Genomic DNA, 27,153 nt, shown 5'->3' on the forward strand with positions numbered 1-27,153 from the left:
GGCCTGTTTCATTGTTCCCTCTTGTAAAAAAATATTAATTTCAGCTTATGCAAAATAGTGCCTCCCTATATTTCAGTTGAAATGCTGCTGATAGTACAGTACTGATAGGCAGTATGCCTCAAGACATCATATTCATCAATATAATTTTCTGGTGGTATTGATCTGTTTACTGCCCCTCCTAAAAATATCCATTGTGTGTATGTTTGCTTGATTTATAGTTCATGTGGAAAGACTATCTCTGCAACTTCAGCACTCTAGCTCAGATTCTGCATAATGCTGAAGACCAGGCTTTGTGAAAATCTGAGCTAATGTTTCTGAATTGATAGTCTAATGGTGAATTCTAAGCAAGCAATGGAATTTATTGTGACTTGTATTCGTTATCTATATAACTTTGTCTCAACTTTCTGAGCACTGAGCATGCATATTCTTGTTGCTGGGATTTAATATGCATATCTAATTGTACATGGCATTGCTATCTGCATGTCTCTCTGGTCCCTCCACGTACCTACACTTGCTTTAGAACTGGCTTTAAGCCCAGTTCCAAAAGTCCAGCATAGCTGCAGTGATGCAAAGGTGTGCACCGTTGCAGCTAAAGCTATATCCTGCATAGCGAACATAGCAAAGCAATGTACCCTACTTGTCATTGAAACCATTAGCTACCTAATAAAGGTATAGGCCTATACTTGATAAGCGAACCACGGGCTGTTAAAATGGCCCTCTAGATGTCATGTAAGCAACTCTTTGTCACCTTAGCAAGGGCATGATGATCCCCTTAGTCAGCACAGCTTTGCAGCCCAAGAATAAGGAGAAATCAGCAGCACAGTAATGCAAATGGCAACCATGATACCAGCACTGGAGTCAAATTTTGGCACAGTTCTTGTGCTAGATGATGCAAAGACCATTTTTTTCATGATTGTATGAGCTACTGTATTCACACTATAGCTCATAGACTTATGCTGGGGCTTGATTATAATAATTTTTTTTAATCTTGACATGATAATTGCATATGAAATCATGGAGGCTCCAGATCTTTCCTGAGAAGGATATCAATGTGGTCTATTCCAGCTTTCAGTTAGTGCTAATGGCTATCTTGCCAAAGGACTAGTTTGGCTCTGGAATAGACTAGGGCATTTCTATTGTCTGCTCTTTGGCAACAGAGAGCAACGGAGAGAGAGAACGTATGAAGCAACAGAAGTGATGGCTAGAGCATAGGTTGAGGAATGCTTGGGATAAATCCAACCAAATATGAGCTAGCATTAATTTTAGAGTTGTCAGTGATGGTGATGGCAACAAATCATTTGTTTTTCTCTGCAACAATTGCACATTCACAATACCATCCAGCAGAACTCGAAAGTCGGTAGCCTTATAGAAGGCTAGTTGGTAGCCTTATAGAATCTGAGCCTGCTGAAGAGGGGCCTTGCTCAGATGCCTGCTGTTGAATGTTTGCTTAACATTTTGCAGATAACATTACTCACATCCACTCTGCCTTGGACTCCTCATAGGGAGCAGATTGGCCATATAGTGTGTCCAGGGCCTCACTTCCAACATCTGCTTTGATGAGTTTCTGTTGGTGTGACTTAGGGATGTTGACAAAATTTTGCAAAATAAACTACTCGACCATGCTTTCTTGAGTCCAGCTTGGCTAAATTCACCTTACCAAGCGAGGCTGGCTTGATTCTTCTGGATCTCTCCCTGGACCTTGGTCCTATCAACCATGTTATTTTTATGGAGTGTCTGCCAGATTAGAGAGTAAGGAGCACTGTTTCACAGAAGTTCTGCTTCTACTTGTTGGAAAAGTTACAGAAGATGGTACTAGGGGATGATCATTCAGCCCCATGGAAATTAATTTATGGAGTGCTGCAAATTTCCACCTTGTCCCAGTGTTGTTAAACATCTGATCACAGGAGCTGGGAGTACAGAAAAGGTTGTGTGAGGCTTTGAAGTTCAGATTATATCTGTTTATATTTGCAAACATGTTTGGATGAATATGTTAACATCATGTTAGCACTCTCCCCTCTGCATTAATTTCTGCATGAATGAATGTGTGCCCAGGATGATAGACACTGTGCAAAATGCATCTTTTCAAGCATTTGTTTTTCTTTTTAAAATTCCTAGCCTGTCATTGCACCAAGAATTATCTAAGGCAGTTTATAACATTGGTTACAATTAAATGACTCTGGGCCAGTCATGTATCTCTCAGCCTAACCTACCTCACAGGGTTGTTGTGATGATAAACATAACCAAGTACACCAGTCTGGGCTCTTTGCAGGAAGAGTGGGATATAAATTTAAACAAATGACACCGCTATAAATTACAATAAAAGACAGCAACTAAAAAAATTATACAATATCTGAAGAAACCTGCATAAAAATTGGTGGGGTCTCCAGCCCACAACTTTATCACCTCCCTCAGCATCTGATAGAACCCCAGATGACTTACCCCTGTCTGCAGCTGGGAGTCCCAATGTTGCCAGCCATTCCATGAATGGCATTAATCAGGAGGACATGGAAGTGACACAGAAGATTCAACACATGCTCAGCCGTGTAGGGTTGCCAGGGTGATGAGATGGTTGCAGATAGGGAAGGAGTGAAATTCTTGGGAGAGCAGGGACATGGAAAGTTTTCATAACTACAAGGTGGAAGAAGATATCAGAGCAGTGGGAGATGGAAGTCAAGGAGGAGAGGAGTCAAGAAGCTGATGACCAGAGCCTGAAGGGGAAAGATTACCACTTGTAGATAGTGAGCCCTTTGGAGAAAGGGCACCATCTTCTTATGGTATTCTTTTTTTAATGTAAACTATTCTGAGGACACTTGGAAAGGTTGGAAGGCTTTTGGAAAAAATAGAACAATTTGGCCAATTGGCCAGGTTTTATATTAATAAGAGTAAAACGAAGGTGTTGACAAAAAGTATGGACCAGAAATCCAATGATATACTTTATGAAATAAGTGAATTGAAAGTGGAGAAGAAAATCAAATATTTGGGTGTCTGGTTGACAAATAAAAACTCTTTGTTGTTTTCAAATAATTATATTAAAATATGGAATACAGTAAAAATTGATTTGCAAAGATGGACTAGAATGAACTTATCTTTAATGGGAAGGATTTCAGTTGTGAAGATGAATGTTTTACCTAAACTGTTTCTTTTCCAGACTGTTCCTATAATTAATACATTAACCTGTTTCAAGCAACGGCAAAAGGACATAACCAAATTTGTTTGGCAAGAAAAAAGACCAGGAATTAAATTTCAAAACTTAACAGATGCTAAAGAAAGAGGTGGTCTTACCCTGCCTGATTTAAGGCTGTATTTTGATGCTGTCTGTTTGACGTGGTTAAAGGAATGGATAAGAAATCCCAGAATACTTGATTTGGAAGGATTTGATATAAGGTTTGGCTGGCACTCATATCTGTGGTATGATAAAAGCAAAGTGCATAAAGACTTTCTTAATCACTATGTAAGAAGGAATCTAATGGGAATGTGGGCAAAATATAAAAGTGGTTGGAGTGTAAAACTCCATTATGGGTATCCCCAATTGAGGCTTTGGCATGTAAAGAGACAAATATGCAATCTGAATGGGGTACCCATAGGGATTTGTTATGTTTTCAAAAGAAGGACTGTAAATTAAAAAAATTTAAATGAAGTACAAAATTTGGTTAGTAATTGGTTTCAGTATCATCAGCTAAATGAAAATTATAAAAAGGATCTTAAAGTTGAATTTGTGGATCAAATGCTGCGATTCGAGAAGGAGCTGTGTGAAAATGATGAAAGATTAGTCTCTAAGATGTATAAGTTGTTGCTTTTGGAGGGGACAAGAGATGAAGTGGTTAAAACAACTATGATAAAATGGGCTCAAGATGTGGGTCATACTATAGATATGGCTGCTTGGGAAAAATTATGGAAAACTGATTTAAAGTTCACTGCATGTTATACTTTAAAAGAAAATTATTATAAGATGATGTATAGGTGATATCTGACACCGAAAAAAGTAGCATAAATGTATAAAAATGTTTCAAACAAATGTTGGAAATGTGGACAATGTGAAGGAACATTTTTCCATATGCGTTGATCATGCAGGAAGGCAAAGGCTTTGGGGATATGATATACAATGAGTTGAATAAAAAAATTTAAATGACATTTCCTAAGAGGCCAGAATATTTCCTGCTGGGAATAACTCAAGGAGAGTTTAGCAGGAGAAATTTAACATTTTTTATGTGTGCAACCATGGCAGCTAGGATAGTATGTGCGCAGAAATTGAAAGACACTAAAATGCCCTCAAAAGAAGACTGGTTGATAAAAATTCTGGAATATGCTGAGATGGCAAAGCTTACAGCACTTATAAGGGATGAAAACTTGGAATCTTTCAAAGAAGATTGGGAACCATTTTTACTTTACTTAAAGAACTTTTTTTCTAATATGGATTTTACAGCAGGGTTTGAAATATAGTAATAACAGCAGGTTGGGTTGGGTAAAATCCAGTAGTAATGTGGAGTATTTGTATTTTGAATTATTATCGTAATGGTTTATATGTATATTTAATGTGAACCACGCAGATAGGTAAGCGGGAAGTCAATATTTACTTAATTAAATAAATGAATGTAATTTGAACGTAAATCTATTGTAAAAGCCAATAAAATTTAAGTGAAAAACGTTGCATACATAAATAATGGTAACAATAATTAGAGACTAAGCTGTGAACTATGAAATTTGCAATTCAGATTTCACTTCTGCCATTCTCTGAGCTGCTCCACACGACATGTGTGAAACACCTGAGGGGGTTCTGCAGGGAGAGCGGGCTTAGCCCACTCTTCCCACAGATGAGCAGCCGCTTGGAGCTGGACAGCTGGATTGGCCAAGCACACGGCTACCGGGATAGGGGGCTGAGGCCCCCGGAAGTTCCAGGAGGGACTCCTGAGCCTGGGAGGCTGTGTTGCCATGCACCACAGTGACTCATGAGCAGGAAAGTGAGTAACAGAGCACTCACTCCATTAACCTCATTTAAGGGGAGTGAGAATTAGACGGGCTAGCCCCTTTGGAAGCACTGGGCTCGCCTGCAAGCCCAGTGGATCCCATGATCCCTGGAAAGAGGGCTAAGCTCCCTTAGCCCACTTTCCAGGGATCGTGGGGATAGCCTCTCTGACTAGGTGGCCTGATGCAAGTCATTGAGGCTATTTACCTGAGGGTGCAAAACCGGCCTAAGGGAGCCCAGCCAAGTTTTGCACGCTCATGTGAACCACTGGGAACATGCTCGATCCCGGTGGCCACACAGCAGCAAACCCACCAAAGTAGCCTCCTAATTAATGAGGTTGAGGAAGCACAAAATGAGGTTTTGTTGATCGTGGTACTTCCCTGTGTCTGACCCCTGGAGCTGCCAGGCAAGCCATGGGCAGACCACAGGTGAGCCGCTGCTCATCTGGGCAGGCAACCTGCCCGCTCAGGGAAGAGTAAGCAGTCATCTGCAGGGAGGGTTGGGCAAACCTGCTTTCCCTGCAGACCACCAAGAATCTCTTCTCACCGATTGTGAGACGAGCTTCATTATCTCTCAATTTCAGCTCCTTCATTTATATAGCTGTAGCCTGTAATTCTGACCTACCTTACAGTGTTACTGAAGGGGTTAATACTGAAATATTGTATATTAAGCACTCTGAACACTTTAATAATAAAACTGAATATCATGATTATTTCCATCGAGGTACTATCAGTAAATCTGAAGGAACAACACTAGTATTAGTAGCTTTTGTCTTCGTGATATTTTCATGAAGCAGTATATAAACACAATTTGCCTGTAACCAGAAACAACACAAGTGTGAAAATGAACCACACACATGCGTGCACACACACACCTCTCTCTGCTTTCATTGACTTTCTCAGAGCATGAACGGTAGGAAGGATATACTCTCTTAATGGCTGAACTAGGAGGCATTAGTAGTAAAAACTGATGTTCTGACTATGGCAAGTGAAACAATGTATAATAAATCAACAGGAAATGTAACCAGAGGAAAACTGCAGAAGTTACGTTTCAATACGTAACATCTTGTTACATTGCCCTGCTAACTGGGCAAAGAGGTACCTTTTACTGTGGTGATTCTCTTTATTTAGCAGGGGGAGAGTAACTGGCCCTATCCACCCCCAGCACAGTACTTCCAGTGACTGTTGCTGGTGTGTGTCTTCTGTTTCTTTTTAGAGTGTGAGCGCTTTGGGGACAGGGAGCCATTTTATTTATTTGCTATTTCTCTTTGTAAACTGCCCTGAGCCATTTTTGGAAGGGCGGTATAGAAATCGAATTCATCATCATCATCATCATCATCATCATCATCATCATCACCCAGTGAGGCACTACCTTGGCGTGGTTGTGGGGCTTGTGTGCTCTGAGGAAGGTGAGAGCTATGCCAGAGGTCCAACCATACTGGACAGGTCTCACCAGAAGAGCCAGACAAAGAGTGCCTCTCCCATCAAAAATATGGTGAGATGTAACTTTAATAAATCTATACCGGATCGGTCATCACCCGGGTCAACAAGGACCGCGCCAGGTGCTATAGTCCCTGGACATCTGGTGGCAAGTGGGCTACAGGACTCAGGATCTTCCGTTGAGCAACCAGGACTGAAGACAGCAAAGTTACTGGAAGAAACATCACTTAACTGAAAAAATATATACGCAAAATGCCAACAAGGAAATAATGATCTGCTATTACAAGTCTAGTCCAACTAGAAGAGGTTATTTAAAAAGAATGTACCAAATTTGGAAAGAGAAGCATCCAGATACAGAAATAACAGAACAAAGGCTAGCAGACCAGAGAAGATTCATAATAAGAAATAAAGTATTCACAGGAGTTGAGCTGGAAGAACTGCAAAGAGCAACACAGGCTCAAGATATGGAAGAAGAATTACCACCAACTGAAGCAGTTGCTCAGGCGCAGGTGGAGGAGGTGTTGGAAATAGAGGATGCCACTGTTGCTGAACTGTTCCAAAATCAAAACCAGGCAACCTCCCCTTTTGCCTTCACCTCAAAAACCCAAATGCCATTTAACAGAAAAGCAACAAGAACTAAAGAAAAAAATATTGAGCACATGAACCAAACAACCACCAGGGTTCGACTTCCAGCTCTAAAAGCAGTTGCCAAAAAACAACTTGCTCAGGCATTAAAAGATGTCAGTGCTGCACTTGCAGAAATAACAACCAATAATTTGCAAGAAACAAACCAACTAATGTACAGTGCAGCAACAATAACAACACAAGAGCTCGGATATAAGATCAGTAGACCTGTAAAAAAAGAAAGCAGTGCATCACCTAAATGGAAGATGAGATTAGAAAATAAAATCTCCAGGCTTAGATCAGATGCTAGTAAATTGAAAGATATGAAAGACAAGAAGCTGAAGAATGAAAACACCAAACAGTATCTGATCCAAAAATACCACCTAGATTCAAGGAAAATTAGGGAAGTCATGGAAATAATAAAGCAGCAAATAACAGCAGTGTCAAAGAAGATTAGCAGATATGAAGCAAGAATTACACAGCACAGGCAGAATCTCCAATTCCAGTTGAATCAGAGACGTTTCTACCAAAGCATAGAAGGAGAAACTGCAAGAAACATAGAAACTAGGGGTGTGCATTTTGGAATTTTCTTGTTTTGATTTGTATCCGAATCGAAACATCCCTGTTTTGTTTTGTACCCAAAATTTCTGAATCTGAATCAGCCCTGTTTTGTTTTGTATCCAAATTTTCCAAATCCGAATCCGAATTGATTTGGATTTTTAAAAAGGGTCTCAGGGCAAAAAGAGTGGGTGGTCATGGTAGTGTCCAATGGGTGGAAGCTACCACCCAAATTTCAAAGGAATTAGGCAAAGGGCTGATTTTTTTGGGGTGTGATTTTTTTTTTAAGTTTACACATCTTTAAGAATTTTCCCATAGGGAATAATGGGGATTCCAGCAAATGTATCGCTTCAAATCAAGGGGAAAGGGATGACCCAGAGCAGAGTGTGGTGGGTGGTAGCGCCCAATAGGGGCAAGGAAACTTCCAGAATTATTTTAAAGGAATTGTGCAAAGGGCTGATCTTTTGTGATTTGTTGAAGTTCATGTTTCTTTAAGATTTCTCCCATAGGGAATAATGGAGGTTTCAGCAGTCCCATAATTCCACTTGGGGGGCACTGGGGTTGCCCAGAGCAAGGGGTTGTATAGTGCACATAGGGTGCCAACCACCCCCATACCCACAAGCCTGTGAGGTACTGGGTTTTGTTGTTTCTGAGGTGTTCATTGTAGATTCTCTGGTAGCATATGAGATTTTCAGTTAAAAACAAGAATCCAATCTCATATGCTACCAGAGAATCTACACTCAAAACACCACAGAAACAGCAGAACCCAGCACCCCATGGGTTAGCAACCCTTCCCCTGGCCAATGTGGGGTCAGTAAAGAGTGGGAAGAAGCAAAAGAGCCAAGGGGGAAGAAGAAGGGAATTGTCAGCAGGTCAGCCCATGATTTAGGTCACTGATCAGAAGGCTGGAAGGGTGGGAAATTCAAAGAGATGTCAAACACAAAATGGAGACTGATTCAGAGATCACCACAAAATGGAGGTCTGAAACAACAAAACGTTTTGTAGCCGAAACAGGGATGTTTTGTTTTGTATGCAAAACTTTTGGATCTGGAAAATGGGTGTTTTGTTTTGTCTACAAAACACCTGAAACAGGCTGTTTTGGGTAAAAAACATTTTGTATCTGTAACGGTTCGCACATCCCTAATAGAAACACCAAATAAAGAAGAAACAGTGCAATTCTGGGGGAAATTATGGGACAATCCAATAGATTATAATAAAAAAGCAGGCTGGATGAAAGAGGTCAAAAAATGTAACCAACAAATGCAAGATCTAATCATAACACCAGAATTAATAAGTGAAAGAGCAAAGAAAATTAAAAATTGGACTGCGCCAGGCTACGATGAACTACATGGCTTTTGGCTTAAACACCTAACAAGCCTTCATAAACAACTATCAAAACAGTTTAATCACATTTTGCAAGGTGGTGATGTTGAACAATGGCTAACAACTGGGAAAATGCATCTCATCATGAAAGACCCAGCAAAAGGTGCAGTTCCAAATAATTATAGACCGATCACCTGCCTGCTAACCATGTTCAAATTATTAACTGGAATAATAGCAGATGAAGTGATGCAACACTTATTAACTAACAAACAGCTTCCAGTTGAACAGAAAGGAAATTGCCCGAACACCAGAGGCACAAAAGACCAGCTGCTGATTGACAAAATGATTTTAGAAAACTGCAAGAGAAGAAAAACCAATCTAAGTGTTGCATGGATTGACTAAAAGAAAGCCTTCGATTCATTGCCTCACACATGGATACTAAAATGTTTAGAAACAACTGGTGTCAGGAAAAACATTCAGATATTTATTTAAAAAAGCAATGAGCATGTGAAGTACACAGTTAACAATCAATGGCGAGACAATTGGACAGGTTAGCATTAGAAGAGGCATTTTCCAAGGGGACTCACTATCCCCTCTGTTGTTTGTAATCGCCATGACCCCACTTTCACAAATACTAAACAAAACAGGCCTCGGATACCAAACATCTAAAACATCCAGTAAAATCAACCATCTGCTGTACATGGACGATCTGAAGTTGTATGGAAAGTCCCAGTCAGAAATCGAATCACTGCTAAACACTGTCCGTATATTCAGTAGCGATATAGCAATGGAGTTTGGACTAGATAAGTGTGCTGCATTAATAATCAACAGAGGGAAAATAAGAAAAACAGAAAGAATAGAACTGCCCAATGGAAGCAAGATCAAGTACCTGGAAGAGAAAGAACGCTACAAATACTTGGGCATTCTCCAGGCTGATAACATAGCACATGCTGAAGTTAAAAGAAAAATGGGAAGTGAATACATCAGGAGAGTTAGAAAAATCCTCAAGTCCAAACTCAATGGCGGGAACACCATACAAGCCATAAACACCTGGGCTATACCTGTTATCAGATATACTGCAGGAATAATAGACTGGACACAGGCAGAGCTAGAGACGCTGGATCGTAAGACCAGGAAAATAATGACCATCAATCATGCTCTGCACCCCCGCAGTGATGTAGATAGGCTCTACCTCCCTCGCAGCTCAGGTGGAAGAGGAATGCTGCAAGTCCATCAAACAGTAGAGGAGGAGAAAAGAGGCCTTGAAGAATATATCAAGGACAGTGAAGAGGATGCATTTCAAATGGTCAATAACGCAAAACTATAGAACACCAATGAAAGAAAGCAGGCCTACAAGAAAGAACAAGTCAAGAACCGAGCAGAAAAATGGAAAAATAAGCCCCTGCATGGTCAATATTTGCACAATATAAGTGGAAAATCAGACATCACCAAGACCTGGCAATGGCTTAAGAATGGTTACTTGAAGAAAGAAACAGAGGGTTTAATACTGGCTGCGCAAGAACAGGCACTAAGAACAAATGCAATAAGAGCAAAAGTTGAAAAATCCACCACAAACAGCAAGTGCCGCCTTTGTAAAGAAGCAGATGAAACAGTGGACCACCTAATCAGCTGTTGTAAAAAGATCGCACAGACTGACTACAAACAAAGGCATGACAAGGTAGCAGGGATGATACACTGGAACATCTGCAAAAAATACAAGCTACCTGTAGCCAAACATTGGTGGGACCATCAAATTGAAAAAGTTGAAGAAAATGAAGATGTAAAAATATTATGGGACTTCCGACTACAAACAGACAAACATCTGCCACACAATACACCAGATATCACTGTAGTCCAGAAGAAAGAAAAACAAGTTAAAATAATCGACATAGCAATACCAGGGGATAGCAGAATAGAAGAAAAAGAATGAAAAAATCACCAAATACAAAGATCTACAAATTGAAATTGAAAGGCTGTGGCAGAAAGAGACCAAAATTATCCCAGTGGTAATTGGCGCCCTGGGTGCAGTTCCAAAAGACCTTGAAGAGCAGCTCAACACCATAGGGGCCACAGAAATCACCATCAGCCAATTACAAAAAGCAGCTTTACTGGGAACAGCCTATATTCTGCGACGATATCTATAACAACAGCAACAATATTGACAATAAAATTCTGGCATCCCCGGTCCTTGGGAAGGACTCGATGTCTGGATAAAACAAACCAGTCAATAACAACTGTCTGACTGTGTAAAATAATAATAATAATACTGGCTCCAGCTTTTTACTTTTGACACCTCAGTTGTACAGACATGTGCATCTATTAAAAGTCAATAGAGTCTTCCTGCAAGTAAATTTCCTTGGGATCACAAGCTTTAAATGTAAAATTAAGTTCTATGCACCTTACAGAAAAGATTGTAAAAACTGAAGCCCAATTAGTGTTCTGTGCATACCTGTATAATAGAAAACAAGGTTGAGGAACAAACTTCCCACCTTCTCATTTTCCTTTAGTGCAGCACACTGTGTAGCAATTGCTAGTTCTCAGCCTCAAGATAATCTTTAGAGTTTATTTTGTATTTTTTAAAAAAACTTTTAATGAGCTGCTGCATGATGGTAAATATTATTATGGCCTATCGTTCTGAAGCATATACAGTCTAAATGGCTGTTTTCTGGACCATGTCCTAGGAAATTGATATTGCTTAATATTACTCAAGGTAATGTCTCAAGCTTAATTTGCACATTGCCACTAAAGCATAATTAATAATAATTAAGCAAAATTTGAGGGGTTATTATGAAGTTTAATTAAAAGAATCCAAAAGTCTGCTATAATTTTCTTCCAACTATATGTGGGCTGGGATCCAAAGAACAGCTATACTTACACAAGATTATATATATGCAATTTTTTTTTTCAGTTCAGCTCCTCATGTTGCACTGAATGCTGTTCTGAAGATTCCCAATCTTTCAGGAGTAGTTCCTGGAACACATAAGAAGTGGGTTGTGATAGGAAGGAGGGTTACAGAGGCCATAGTGTTTGGGTAGAGGCTCCATATATGGCCCTGGGAAGCCTAAGTGTCCCTTCTCCTGTGTAAACCTGTCAGTAACGGATGGTATTGATGAAAACAGGCACATGGGGACCTGTAAGAGAGTAAAGGGGGCTTTCCAGACTTCTGTCTTTAGTGCAGGAGGAAGAAGTCTAACATTGGGCCAACTTAGGCTGAGAGTACTGAAAGTGGAAATAAATGTCTTCAGGCATAATTCGGAGTAAAGATGGGGCCACTCATATTCCTATATCTTATGAAGTTTGGCTACAGTTCCTTAACTAAGGAAAGCAGGGATTTTTCATACTGCATGTTCTCACTGCCATCCTTCTGGTCCTTTTTGGTCAATTGGATTAGAGGAGGCAGGTGAGTAGTAGCTGGTATGTGCACATGTGTGCTGGAGACCCTGCATGCTTTTAAACATTTGCTTTAAAAAAATCATAAAAGTTTTCCGCATTAAAAACACACACCACACAATTTGTTGTGCAAGGCTACCACTCTCTATACCCAGCAACAAGGCTTTTTAACATAGAGGTCAATGGGAAATTGGGGGAGGGGATTAAGTTGGGAAGGGCTGGCCATGGAGCTCTGAAATCAGGCACAGTTGTAACACAGCATAACAGGACACTATGTACTAAATTTGAAACCAATGGATCAATTAATTGATTTTTAATAATTTTTTTAACATAGGGAGAGTGCTTCACTTTTTTAGTATTTTTATTTCCCCATCGATCCTGTGCAAGCCTGCCACATGGTGGCCAATTGTAGTTTTGCACCAGATCAGAGGAAATTTCCTGGATCCCTTTTAAAATTCTTGTTGCACTAACTACTTTCCAATCATCTGGCACAGAGCCTGATCATAGAGACAAGTTACATATTTTGTCTAAAATATCAGAAATTACATATGTGAGTTATTTAATAACTCTTTGATGGATGCCAGCTGGCACTGGTGATTTGCTATTTTTCAATTCGGCTTAGAAAATAATGTCTTGTCACTTCTGTTTGACTCAGTTCTTGATTGAGAAGTTTGAGAAGCTCAGTTCAGGCACAGGTGTATGTTCTGTATCCTCTGCTGTGAAGATAGATGCAAAGAACTGATTCAGCTTGTCTGCAATATCTCTACCCTCATTTTCTTATTACAATCCTGAGTCATGTAGATTTTAGCAAAAGCAATTCTTGATGGTTCCTAAACTCACCTACTAAATAGTACATCACAGGTCTTGGGACTTATTGGGTCTTATTCCTATGACAACATGTTTAGGATTGGGCTAATAGTTTGAGTGGCTTGCTTGTATCCACAAAGGATTGTGAACTTGGTCAATACAGCTGAGATAATGAAATTGAAGCTATCCTCACACTCCAAAGAGACTACTCAATTATTCCAGGAGCTTCCTCACTTCAGAACATGAATCTTCACAGACTCTGCTGATTATCAGCTAATAATCAGCAGGTAATTTTGGTGAAAAGCCTGGCTGGTTTTGAAAGCATATGTGTGGTATACGTTTGTTGTGGCAACTTCCATTCTTCAGGCATTGTTTGTGTAGCACATTGTGAATATTGTCAGATTATGATGCATGTTTAATTAAATTTTGGCATTCAAGGCAGGGCATCCATTAGACAGAGGAAATCACTTCAGTCTTAATGAAAGTTCTTTATGATATCTCGATGTGCAAGCATGCTGGAACATTTCAATACACAGGACACTTTGGTTACCAATAATAACAATTAGGGCTAGGTCAATCTTCTCAATGGTGGGACCATATATATGAAAGTATGAACCTGCTTTATACTGATTCATACCATTAGTCCATATTCTCTCACACAGGGGATACTCATCCAAATGGTGGGGGCCTCCTTGTGGGTGATTCAATCATTAGAGGTATAGAGAGATGGATTTGTGACCCATGTGTTGACCGCACAGTGAATTGCCTTCCTGGTGCTAAGGTTGTGGACATCATGCAGCATATAGATAGACTGTTAGGCAGTCCTGGGGAGGAGAAAGTTGTTGCGGTGCATGTCAACACCAACATTGTGGGGAAATTTAGTCAGGTGGTCCTGGAAGCCAAATTTAGGCTGATAGGTAGCATATTGAAGTCCAGGACCTCAAGGTCGCATTTTAAGAAATGCTACCTGTTCCATGCACAGGTACAGTGAGACAGGCAGAGCTGAGGAGTTTCAATGCATGGATGAGCCGTTGGTGCCAGGAGGAGGGGTTTAGATTTGTTAGGCACTGGGATACATTTGGGGGCAAGCAAGGCCTGCACAAAAGGGACAGGCTGCATTTGAACCAAGATAGAACCAGACTGTTAGCACTAAAAATAAAAAGGCTGCAGAGCAGATTTTAAAATGACGCCAGGGGAATTGCCAACAGGAGCTATACAGTATCTGGTTCAGCAAATGTCATCCTTTAAAGTGTGAGGGTGCAAAGGATTCAGATAAAACAGGAGGGGGGAGAGCAGAACCACATAAAGAGCAGACAGAAGGCTGTGCCAGCTGGTCAAAGAGTCAAAAGAAAGATAGCATGCACCCGGTAAGAGATTCGGCGTATAGGTGCATATATGACAATGCCAGAAGCCTCAGAGCCAAGATGGGTGAGCTGGAGTGCTTGGTTGCTAACACAGAAATAGATATAGTGGGCATAACAGAAACATGGTGGAACAATGAGAACCAGTGAGACACTGTTATCCCTGGATATAAACTCTATAGAAAGGACAGGGAGGGGCTCCTTGGAGGTGGAGTAGCACTGTATGTTAAAGAAGGGTAGAATCTAACAAGATAGAAAACCTAGGAGGACCAGAGTCCTCCACAGAAACCCTGTGGAGTGGACAATACAAGGTTTGAAAGGAAATGTGCTACTGGGGATGTGCTATACCCTTCCGGATCAAAATGCTGACAGTGACTGGGAGTTGCAGCAGGAAATCAGGGAGGCGTCATGGAGAGGCAGGGCTGTAATAATGGGTGACTTCAATTACCACACATAGACTGGATAAATTCACAGTTAGGTAATGACAGAGAGGTCAAATTTCTAGATTAACTGAATGACTGTGCCCTAGAACAGTTGGTTTTGGAACCAACCAGAGAAAAGGTGACCTTGGACTTAATCCTGAGTGGCATCCAGGACCTGATGCATGAAGTCAGTGCCATTGGCACTTTAGGGAACTGTGACCATAGTGTGATCAAATTCAGCATACATGCGGGGAGAGAATCACCAAGGATGTCTAACACAAACACTTTGAATTTCAGAAGAGGAAACTTCTCCAAAATGAAGAGTATGGTGAAAAGAAAGCTGAGGGGGGAAATCAGGAGAGTCACATCACTCCAGAATGCATGGAGTTTACTAAAAACCACAATACTAGAAGCCCAGTTAGATTGTATACCCAAAAAGAGGAAAGGTACAATTAAGTCCAGGAGGATGCCAGCACGGCTAACAGGTAAGGTCAAGGAAGCCTTGAAAGGGAAGAAGACTTCATTCCAAAATTGGAAGGCCTGTCCAAATGAAGAGAACAGAAAGGAACACAAACTCTGGCAAAAGAAATGCAAGGTGACAATAAGGGAAGCAAAAGGAGAGTTTGAGGAACATTTAGCTAAAAGTATCAAGGGGAATAACAAAACTTCTTTTAATACATCAGAAGCAGGAAACCTGCCAGGGAGGCAGTTGGACCATTAGACAATGAGGGAGTGAATTGGATTATTAAGGAGGATATGGAGGTTGCAGAGAAGCTAAATGAGTTCTTTGCGTCTGTCTTCACGGCAGAGGATACTGAGCATATACCTGTTCCTGAACCAGGCTTTTTGGGAATGGAGGCTAAGGAACTGAGTCAGATAGAAGTGACAAGAGATGATGTTCTAAACTGTCTGGAAAAACTGAAAACTAGCTAATTGCCAGGGCCAGATGAAATCCATCCAAGAGTCGTCAAAGAACTCAAATGTGAAATTGCCAACCTCCTTGCTAAAATATATAACTTTTCCCTGCAATTGGGCTCTGTACCAGAGGACTGGAAATTAGCCAATGTCACACCGATTTTCAAAAAGGGATCTAGGGGCAATTCGGGAAATTACAGGCTGGTTAGCTTAATGTCCATTCCAGGCAAATTGTTGGAAAGTATCCTCAAGGATAAAATTTTAAAGCACATAAAACAACAGGTCCTGCTGGGAGAGAAGCAGCATGGCTTCTGCAAAGGGAAATCTTGCCTCACAAACCTTTTGGAATTCTTTGAGAGTGTCATCAGGTGTCTGGATAAAGGTGATCCAGTTGGCATAATATACCTGGACTTCCAAAAAGCTTTCAACAAAGTTCCTCATCAAAGACTCCTGAGAAAACTTAGGAGTCATGGGATAAGGGGACAAGTACCGTATTTTATGGACTATAAGACTCACTTTTTTCCTCGAAAAATATCCGCCAAAATTCAGAAGCGTCTTATATGTTTTAACAGTTTACTATGTTAAAACTCTGAAAAACTGGATTAAAATTAAGGTGCGTCTTATAGTCCGTAGCGTCTTATAGTCCGTAAAATACGGGTACATGTGTGGATTGCTAACTGGTTGAAAGACAGGAAACAGAGGGTAGGTATAAATGGAGAATTTTCACAATGGAGGGAAGTAAGAAGTGGGGTCCCCCAGGGATCTGTACTGGGACCGGTGCTTTTTAATGTATTCATAAATGATCAAGAAGTAGAGGTAAGCAGCAAGGTGGCCAAAATTGCAGAAGATACCAAACTCTTTCGGGTAGTGAAATCCAAAACAGATTGTCAGGAGCTTCAAATTTATCTCTCCAAACGGGGTGAGTGGGCAATAAAATGGCAAATGCGGTTCAATGCTGGCAAGTGTAAAGTGATGCACATTGGGATGAAAACCCCCAATTTCAAGTATACATTGATGGGATCTGAGCTGTCAATGACTGATCAGGAGAGGGCTCTTGGGGTTGTGGTGGAAAGCTTGTTGAAATTGTCAGCTCAGTGTGCGGCTGCTGTGAAAAAGGACAATTCCATGCTAGGGATCATTAGGAAGGGGATTGGAAATAAAATTGCTGATATTATAATGCCCTTATACAAAACTATGGTGTGGCCGAACATGGAATACTGCATACAATTCTGGTCACCACATCTAAAAAAGGACATTGTAGAACTGGAAGAGGTGCAGAAGGGGGCAACCAAGGTGATCAGAGGCCTAGAGCACCTTTCTTATGAGGCTACAGGGAGACATGATAGAGGCCTATAAAATCATGCATGGTGTGGAGAAAATGGGTAGAGAGAAATTCTTCTCCCTCTCACATACTACTAGAACCAACAGTTGTCCCATGAAACTGATTGCCAGGAAATTTAGGACAAACATACGGAGGTACTTTTTCCACACAATGCATAATCAACCTGTGGAATTCTCTGCAACAAGATGTGGTGACAGCCAACAACCTTGATGGCTTTAAGAGGGATTTGGATAACTTCATGGAAGAGAAGTCTATCAATGGCTACTAGTCAGAGGGCTATAGGCCACTTCCAGCCTCCAAGGCAGGATGCCTCTGAGTTCCAGTTGCAGGGGAGTAACAGCAGGAGAGAGAGCATGCCCTTAACTCCTGCCTATAGGCTTCCAGCGGCATCTGGTGGGCCACTGTGTGAAACCGGATGCTGGACTAGATGGGCCTTGTGCCTGATCCAGCAGGGCTGGTCTTATGTTCTTATGTTCATCTTTATCAGTATTGATGACTGACAGTAGCTCCCTAGAATTTTATAGAGGGGTTTTCACAGCCTTACCTACATGCAAAGCTAGTGCTGCACTTCTCAGATATGGCCCCTTCCCTCTGCATCTGCTTTTACCACAGAATGGGTATCAAACCTTCACTTTTTCTTTTGGAATGTTAGTTGCCTTTTGGAAAGAGAAAGAAGTTAGCTTTCAGTGCTCATGGTTTTACCAAAACTATGACGTTTTTATGGAATTGGAAATAGGGATGTGGTTTTATTAAGCCCAGAGAAGGTGTTATGGCCTCGTTTTGGTTGCCCATTTGCAATGGCACCATGGAACTATTTATTCAACAGGTTGTGTGACACCCATAGTCAGCAGTATTAAGTGGTGATAACACAAATGCACCATTCTCAAGGTTAGCAACACAGACCCTGAAGTATTGAAAATCGTGCATCACCTTTGGTCTGACCTCTTAAGAAAACTCTATTGATTTATCCATTTTGCTTTTCCTTAGAGCTGTCTACTGGCAGACTTACAAACTGCTTCAGATCGCTCTTTGAAATATATGTCCACCACTCAGTTAGACACCCAATACTATTTTTAAAAAATGAACTTTCCAATCATCTATGAAGCTGTGGGTTCATACAGGTGTAGTGCATTAAAACATCATATATTAATTTTAAAAACTGCACAACTTTTGCCAGTTTTTAGCAGTAGACAACATATTAATTGGTAAAATCATTGGTAGTCACAAATTCAAAATCATAAACAATTTCCCCCAAATCTAATCAAATCTTGGTGATTTACCATGTTGGCTTAGTAAAATGCCTACCTTATTAGTGACTTCTGCCTGAATCCTTGAATCAAAATCATATTATTTTTTTCATGATTCTGTATTATAAATTTGTACCTTCACTATCCACTGCAACATTGAAAGAGGTCCTGGGGTGCAGATATCATAGTGTCCAATTTCTTCAATGACCACTTAGGTTATTTGTGCAATTAGCTAAATCTAAGAATAGCCTCTTGAATGAATGGCAACATAATAATAATAGTGGCCCATATACTGTGCAGAGAGCCATCAATCCATGTGAGAGGCATGCTTGGTGCTTCCAAGCCATTCTATTATCTGCCAATGCAGCTTTCAAAGTTGGGGCTGCTCCTTGGCTATTAAGCATGGGAGAAGAGCTGGTCTTGTGCAAACATGAAATGTTCCCTTTGCCAAGCAGGGTCCTCCTTGGCTTGCATCTGAATGGAAGACTACACATGAACACTAAGATTTTCCCCTCAAGGGATGGGGTTGCTCTGGGAAGAGCATCTGCATGCTTGCATGCAGAAGGTTCCAAGTTTCCTCCCTGGCATCTCCAAGGCAGAGCTGAGAGAGACTCCTGCCTGCAATCTTGGAGAAACCATGGCCAGTCTGTGTAGACAATACTGAGCTAGATGGAACAGCTTCCTATGTTCCTATGCTATGCATCATCATACTTAACAATGGTACTTCCTTGAGAATGATGACTTTCCAAGGAATGACTTCCTTGAAAGCATCATTGCAAGTGATGGCTCACTCCTTGGTATCCACGGTGGAGCCCTGCCTTCAGAAACAACTCATGTGGGGTGTAATAATAATAATAATAAATAATATGAATTGTGTTGGATAAATTTGTTAAATAAGTAATATAAAGGCACTGCCAAATTACAAATGAGGAATAAAAGAAGTACTTTTTAAAAAAAGACCTGTTCCTTATGTTCACCATTTCCATCTGTCTTTCCAATGCGTATAATAACTTATCTTCTTTTAGCATTTTATTTTGGCAGTATTAGAAGCATCAAGACCAATGTGTCATTACTTAAATAAACTACAGAATACCCAGTCAAACTTGAGCCCTTGCTGTGACACAATCATCAAGGAGCCCCTGGTGGCGCAGTGGTAAAAACTGCCGCCCTGTAACCAGAAGGTTACAAGTTCGATCCTGACCAGGGGCTCAAGGTTGACTCAGCCTTCCATCCTTCCGAGGTCGGTAAAATGAGTACCCAGAATGTTGGGGGCAATATGCTAAATCATTGTAAACCACTTAGAGAGCTTCGGCTATAAAGCGGTATATAAATGTAAGTGCTATTGCTATTGCTATCTTAGATACTTCCTAGTGTTGAAGCTATGCTCATTCTGATTTATTAGATTACGCTGCCATTTCTCTTAGCCTAGAATACTCTCCTCCTGTCATATAGCCAGAAAAGGGGCATTTGCCAATTTCTATTAGAGGTCAGAATAATTTTTTAAAAGCATTGGGTCCTGTTAGCCAGTCCACAATCTGAGGCCACAAGAATCTGAGGCCACAAGAAAGAACAATAAATCTTTATTGTCCTGCCTGATGGTATGGTTGTCATTTCAGACGTCCAATCACCCTTCCTTAAGATGACAAAGTGGGTCATCTCGTAGTGAAGGTATTGAATTTTCAAAAAATAAAAGTTGAAGAGAATGTCAGAATTCCTCCATGGAATAAACATCTGAGAGAATTTTCTCAGATGGTGCCTAGAGTAGTTGCCATATTGCAGTCAAGCTCTGCCAGAGCATTAGATCATTTCATGAGCACAGGCCTCAAAATGTGAATCTCCTTACTGTTTTCAAACATATTAAATAAAGTTCTAAGTTATTAATCAAATGTTGTTTTGTTTAATGTGGTTTAGCAGAAAAGGAATGGGATTATAAAGTAAACACACATTCCTCTCCTGATGTTCCTGCTGTAATGTTTCAAGTGGAATTTATGCTTCCCTCTGTGGATAGATGCATGAGTTGTCTCCACATCTGGTGCTCATGCTTCTTACCACAGGGGAGATGGGTGAGTTCTGCTTCAATGGTACATGAAATGAATCAATGATACATTAAAGATGGCATTTTCTGGAAGCACTGTGCCTTATAGACATACAGCAGGAAGAAATTAATCAGGTGCATCTCCAGCAAATGATCTGGGAAGCTTCAGCTATTGAATTTCTGCCTGGACACATCCTTCCTCAACTCAAGGTCAAGCTGAAAAACCAGGGCAAAATGTGAGTGCATGAAACTTAAGCTATAGAGTCAGCATAATATATAAGACTGTACACATCTTTGTGGCTTACATGGTATGGGAATTAAGGAGGCCTCTTCCTCTCTTTTTGGTGTATGAGTGAATTTTTAAAACATTTAAATGATATATAATGTCTTTCAGTTTTTGTCCATTTTTTAAAAAAGCAATTAATCTTGTCCAATCTGATGTTGTCCAATCAGAATTTGTCCAAGGGTATAGTCGGGGTGGGGCCAGTAAGTATAGCACTGGTTTGCCCCCTCCATCCATATATATATGGATGGAGGGGCCAAACTGGAACCAGTTTGGCCAGTTCAGTTCAAATCCAAACTGAATCCAAACTGTCCCGGCCCAGTCCAGTCCCTTGTCCACCCACGGAGAGGATTTCCCTTTACAAGTACAGGAGGTGGGGGACCCTTTCAGGGGTAAGGGGTGGCTGGTTGGGGGTGGTGAGTGAGTAAGTAAACTGCTTACCTGGCTGGCATGGCTGCCGGCACCGCCGCTCACCATCACTTGCCCTCCCAGCAGCTCCAAGCAGTATGCTATCTCCTCTTTTACCAAGCTGGGAGCTTGGCAGCAGCTCAGCAAAAGAGGGGGGGTGCATGCTGCTTGGGGCCACTGGGAGGGTGAGTCGTGGTCACTCGCACGGGCGTATTGGAGGGGGCTGCCGAGCGGGGCTGGACGCAGGCCACCACTCAGCTGGCTCCACGCCTGCTCTCTCCTGCTGTTACTCCCCTGCAACTGGGCTTGAAATACAGACTAATTTGTTCAATTTGTCCATACATGTTTCTCCTAACTTGCAGTAGCCTTGAGGAGAATAGAAATAATCCAAAATGAATTTAAAGATCAATTTGCCAATTTAATTTCCCCATAGTAACTAACCTTTCTAACTCCTGTTGTTTATCTTTCTCAATTTTAGCAGCATCTGAATAATAGAGAGGTATTCTAAAGAAGGAAGCACCTCAAAATAACCTTTGCTCCTTAGGTGGTAGTGTTCATCCATCAAAGCTGTGGACAGTTGGAAGCCCAACTGTCAGCCCAAACACATTGAATTGTGATGCTATCAGGTTTCATATCAGTCAAATAACAAATTTTCATATTTGCACCTGTGGTTCCACCCTTCCCCCCATGTAGTTTACCTGTCCACATTTGTTCATAACCATCAGGACCTAAGCTGCAGTCCGGAAGACAGCAGAGAGGAGGGGGAACTGGCTGTGTGGGATAAAGGACAGCACCAGCAGCCTTCTGGAATGAAGGACGGCCCTGGCAGCCAATCACAGCTAGAGTGAGGGAGGAGCTTCTTCCCTCAACTCCAGTTAGAGCTCGCTGCAGCATTCAGATGTAATGACCCCAAACTGAAACCTGAAGTAGGAGCGGCGAAACTCACTACAAACTGAACGTTCAAATTTGTGTCCAAACTGTGGTTGCACACATTTGGACATACAAGAAATTCAGCCTTGCATGAGAAACTTTGTACGGGAAACTTGAACTCTGGTTTCCCATGAGGTGCAAATTAGACTATAGATTTCAATGTGTCATTGCGGATAAATCTTTATTTTAAAAAAGCAAATGCTATTGGAGAGCTTAACTGGATCAGGACCATGGTGGGGAGCTTAACCCTTTCCCTATGATGTTTTCACAACACAAATCAACACACATGCAATGGACATTTTTCTAATTCTAATTGTCCCTATTCTTTTTTTTTTTTTAAAGCAAGGAAAACAAAGTAGATCACTGTATGTGTATGTATGTGTATATACCTCGGAGATCATTTCCATCCACCATTTTAGGAAGAGGAGCAATTTTGTGGCTCATTTGTGTAAAAAACAACTACCAGACAAATGTCACACACACACACACACACACACCACACACACATTTGGGACTTTTGAGGAGCATTTTGGGAGCATTGGTGGACACCTGGAGTCCCATGAAGCATGATAGGGCACTTATTTCTCAATCCTTTTTTGCTATTTTTGCCCATTTCCCATGCCTCCAGGAACCTTAACCCTTGAGTCCCAATACCTTGTTATCCATGCTAAACTGTGGAGATGGAACCCCCAAGGATTGAGCTGTAATTGAGATTTTGATGGAGGCTAATTTTGCCCTCAATGAAAACAGCTGATTCTGGATATCCACCCCCTACTGGAAGAGTGTGAGAAGAATGTTACTCCTGTTCCCAACAATGTCCTTGGAGAGAATACTTTATATCTGTATACATGTATATTCTTGTGTTTCTGATCCAAACAGCTGACATAATACTTTGCAAAGTGAGAATTTATGCAGAAATGCATGGAATCCATAGAAATAACTGAATCTGAAAAAAAAAATCATGCTGTTGGAGAGGAGAACCATGTCACTCCTTGATAAGAAAGGAATTCTGCAATATTATTATTATTATTTTGATTTCTATACCGTCCTTCCAAAAATGGCTCAGGGCCATTTACACAGATAAATAATATGCCTGATTGTCCTGGAAATACTATCCTACACATATAAGTGAATGCCAGCTATTTTCTTGTAAGGCAGAGAGTAAAGTAGAGACTGATTCTTTTACATATTTTTCCCCAGAGCAGTTTATCCATACTAGTGCTTGTATAAACATTTGAGGTAGATTCAGCCAGAATAGCTAACAAAATAATGACACTTTCTCAACTCAAATGAAGTGTAGGGGGGTGATTTGCATGGAGGAATGAGGAGGAATGAGAAGTGGGAGTTTAGGGTGTATGTAGCTGGTTTTGATTGTCTGTTTGGAGCACAGTATTCATTCTCACTCACCAGGCCTCCCTTGCTCTGGGGTCTCACTGCTGGTTAGGGATGTGCAAGGAGGTTCAGAACCCAACCGGTTCAAAGTTGAACCAGTTCAGATTGAAGGCTTGGGGTCTAGCTGACCCCTGCCCCCAGTTTGGCTTGACCCTGGACCAACACCCCCCCCCAGCCCGTTCACGGGGTTTACAGACCTTTTACATTTTTAAAAAACTTCCGCCCTCTGGGGAGTTTCTCCAAGGTTGTGGTGGGGGTTCCCCCTCCCCCCACTGGCCTTCCTTCAAAAATGGCCCCATTTTGTCATTCTTTGGCCCATTCAGGCCTTTCCCCTGGTGTGGTGGCCATTCTCTTGAGCCATGCAGAGGCCCATTGTGCAGGCATGGCAGCCTCCAAAATGTGTCACTCTTTGGTAAGTGTTCAGCTGGGAGAGGGGGAACCTCCGTGGACACCACCGCCCACCTCAGCCACTTCAGAGAAGCCCCCCTGGAGGGGGGGAGTTTAAACAAATTAAAAAGAATTTGTTTTAAAAAGGTCCATGAACCCCTGCTCCCAGACTGGACAGAACCAAGGGTTTCTGAGGGGGTGCTGGACCGAACTGGCCTGGTCCAGTACAGGTCTGGTTCAGATCAGGTTTGGATTCAAACAGAACCAGACCAGCTGGTTCCATGTACATCCCTACTCCAAGTCACACTTTGACGGGGCCATGGGAAATCCCCCCCCATGTATTGATCAGGTGTGTGGGGGGGAGGTGTTTCACCCCCATTGGATCAAAGTCTCAATTGGCTTTTCTTGGGTAGGGAAGCAGGGAGCAGATGGGGTTCTTAAGTTTTTTAGAGGAATATCAGTTAGCAAATTTAAAATTACCCTTTGTAAAAGACGGTGGCCTGGTTTTTAGTTAAAAGGGTGGAGGGATAATTGTTTTTTTAATGATTGATAATAGATTATAGATGGTGTCAGGGCAAGAAACTGCTCCCTCTCTTGGCCTCACACTTAGGAACTATGCTCACTTCTCCAGGCAGCGGAATTGGTAGGGGTGATGGCTATGCAGTATTGTTGGCTTTTAAGTTGTGCTCCCTAGCTTGTTGTGGTGCATCAGATGCCTCTGGTGTTAGTCTCTTTTTAAGAGCCTTTAATAAAGTTGGGCTGGGCCATTGCCCGTGCCCCTTTCAACCCATATTCATTACTTGGCTCCTTATTTTTTCCATACAATGTACAAGAAAGTGCAAGAATCTGCACTTGATACTAGGGAAGTGCACAAAGCCGGTTTTCCCGGTTCGAAATTGAACCGGGTTTGAACCAGGAGAGGGAGCTTTGGTTTTGGTTTTGTTTGAAACACACACACCCCAGTTCAGTTCAAATTCAAACCGGTTTGCACATCCCTACTTGATACTCAAACTGGCCAAATCCATGGATGATACTCAGCCTGGCCAAATTCAACTTGTGCAGGCAGATTGTCAGTATTCCCCCCAGCACCACTTTGTGCACCAGTGCACACAGGCACAAGGGATAGTGTGCCTGTGTCCAAGCAACCTCTCTGGGCACAGTTCAAACACCACTTTAAAGTGGTAATTAAACAGCACACTGGGTGGGGAGAGATGCATGCACCCATGCAATTATGACTGCCAGTTCAGAGAATGGTCTGAACTGACCCTAAGGCTATCCACATGAGAAGCCAAACCCAGGCTATGGCAGCCCAGCCTGGGTTTAGCTGCCTGTGTGCACTGTCGGGATCGAACCTGATCCTGGTGCTGCTCTCACAGATAGGATGACTTAACCCTGGCATTTTGCCAGGGTTGGGGCTATTTTTTAATGAAAGGCAGTATAAAAATGCAAAAATAAATAAATAAAAAGTACACCCTTAACCCCAGCACCGGGGCCATGTGCTAACCTCTGCTAATTTGGCAAAGAGGCACCTTTTAACATGGTGATTCTCTTTATTTAGCAGGGGGAGAGTAACTGGCTCTATTCACCCCCAGCACAGTACCTCCAGTGACTGTTGCTGGTGTCTATCTTATGTTTCTTTTAGATTGTGAGCCCTTTGGGGACAAGGATCCACCTTTGTTTGTTTGTTTGTTTGTTTGTTTATTCTCTGTGTAAACCACCCTGAGCCATTTTTATCGGATGAATGAATGAATGAATGTGTATACTCGGACCGCACAAATCTCGAGCATACACAGAGTCAGTTGGCCAGAGTGCCCAATTCTTGGGGGAATCCCCCAATGAACCATACTTATCATGCAGTGCATTTTGGGATTCCTGGGGGAGGGACTCATTTTCCCAGTCTCCAGCGATCTGCACAGCCAGGAGCAGCATGGACCATGTGGGTATGCAGCGACATGCCCAAAGGAGAATCAACCATCATCTGGAGGGAAGGTAGGTCCATCCCCGCTTTCCTCCCCACTTGCCCGCCCTATGACTTTCTAATCCATGTTAGAGACTGAAAATAAAACCAAGGCACTTGTACTAATGGCAGATAATTAGTTCAAATGCAGGGATATAATCTTGTAAGTGTATGTCATTTGGCAACACATATCCATCTTGCTTTTTATAACTAAGGTAACAGTTTTGCATCTTACATCTAATATGTTATAACTGTTACCTTGATTAATTCCACTGAAGTTGTTGACAGTATTATGTACTATCCAGAGTCATAGGGCTGCTCATGGTGATAGCTTTTATGTTGGGTAATAAAAAGATCAGGATTAAGCCTTAAAGCAATAATTAAGAATGAGGAGCAATTCAGTCTTGGTTAATTATGTCTGAAAACCTCTTGTAGATATCAGAGGGAAATAACCCTTCGTCCTGACTCTCATACAATAATAATTACTTGTATAGCAATGCCTTATAATTATAATTTAAACTTCAAATAGCAGGCACATTGAATTCACTTGTAACACTGAGTTAGTGATTTTGAGGTCATAAATCACTGCAGCAGTAAGTTACTGTTGCTCCATTCAAAGTCTTCTTCAAGATGTTTCGAAAGAGACTTTGTGTAATCAGAACATTGATTAAAAGGGACAGTATTCTGGCATTAGGTATAACTCTTAACAGCTTAAATGCAGAGTGTGGCAGGTTGCTTTTATGAGCCATAAAAACAAATTGATCCCGCCCACCCCCAGAAAACTGTGTATCTATATTTTCTCCTTTTCCTCACACTCCATTTGAGTGATACATTATTTTCTTAACAGGTTTCACATACTTATTGAACTTGGAGCTATAATAAAATAGAATCTATCAGCCAAATGTAGCCTTAAAAACAACAACCCAGAAGTCTTAATCCACTTTTTGTCTGGAGTATTCAGGAGGTCTGCTTTGTCTATTACCCCCCAAGAAGCCATCTACGAATATGCAAATTAGTCCTGTGTGTGAAAATCCGAGAGGTAGAAATGCTGAATGCAAGATAAATTCTCTTAAGCATACACTCCCCACCCCGCATCCAGGCAAATATTGGGGTGGGGGGCCTGTGGCTGGTGAACATTCTCCTCCATGTCTAGTTTACAGCTCTTGAGAAACACTGCTGAATTCAACAAAGACAACAAATATTTATATACCGCTTTTTAATAAAAGTTCCCAAAGTGGTTTATATAAATATAAATAAATAAAACAGCTCCTTGTCCCCAAAGGGCTCACTGTCTAAAAAAGAAATATAAGATAGATGCCAGCAACAGCCACTGTGGAGGGATGCTGTGCTGAGAATGGATAGGGCCAGTT

At 41.4% G+C, this 27,153-nt stretch overlaps 1 protein-coding gene and 1 long non-coding RNA gene across 6 annotated transcripts in view; one reads left to right on the forward strand and one right to left on the reverse strand.

Moving 5' to 3' along the window:
• The window catches only part of CNTNAP4 (contactin associated protein family member 4), a 420,639-nt gene that overhangs the window by 153,807 nt on the left and 239,679 nt on the right, over nucleotides 1-27,153 (forward strand). The gene's annotated exons all lie outside the window — the stretch shown is intronic.
• On the reverse strand, nucleotides 11,755-21,920 carry LOC128345536 (uncharacterized). The gene is made up of 3 exons (XR_008316517.1): nucleotides 21,816-21,920; nucleotides 17,689-17,800; nucleotides 11,755-11,877 (listed from the first exon to the last, which is right to left on the reverse strand). It is a non-coding gene; the product is annotated as an uncharacterized LOC128345536 (long non-coding RNA).

This window comes from Hemicordylus capensis, chromosome 2 (assembly GCF_027244095.1).
Source record: "Hemicordylus capensis ecotype Gifberg chromosome 2, rHemCap1.1.pri, whole genome shotgun sequence".
Classification (NCBI taxonomy): Eukaryota; Metazoa; Chordata; class Lepidosauria; order Squamata; family Cordylidae; genus Hemicordylus; species Hemicordylus capensis.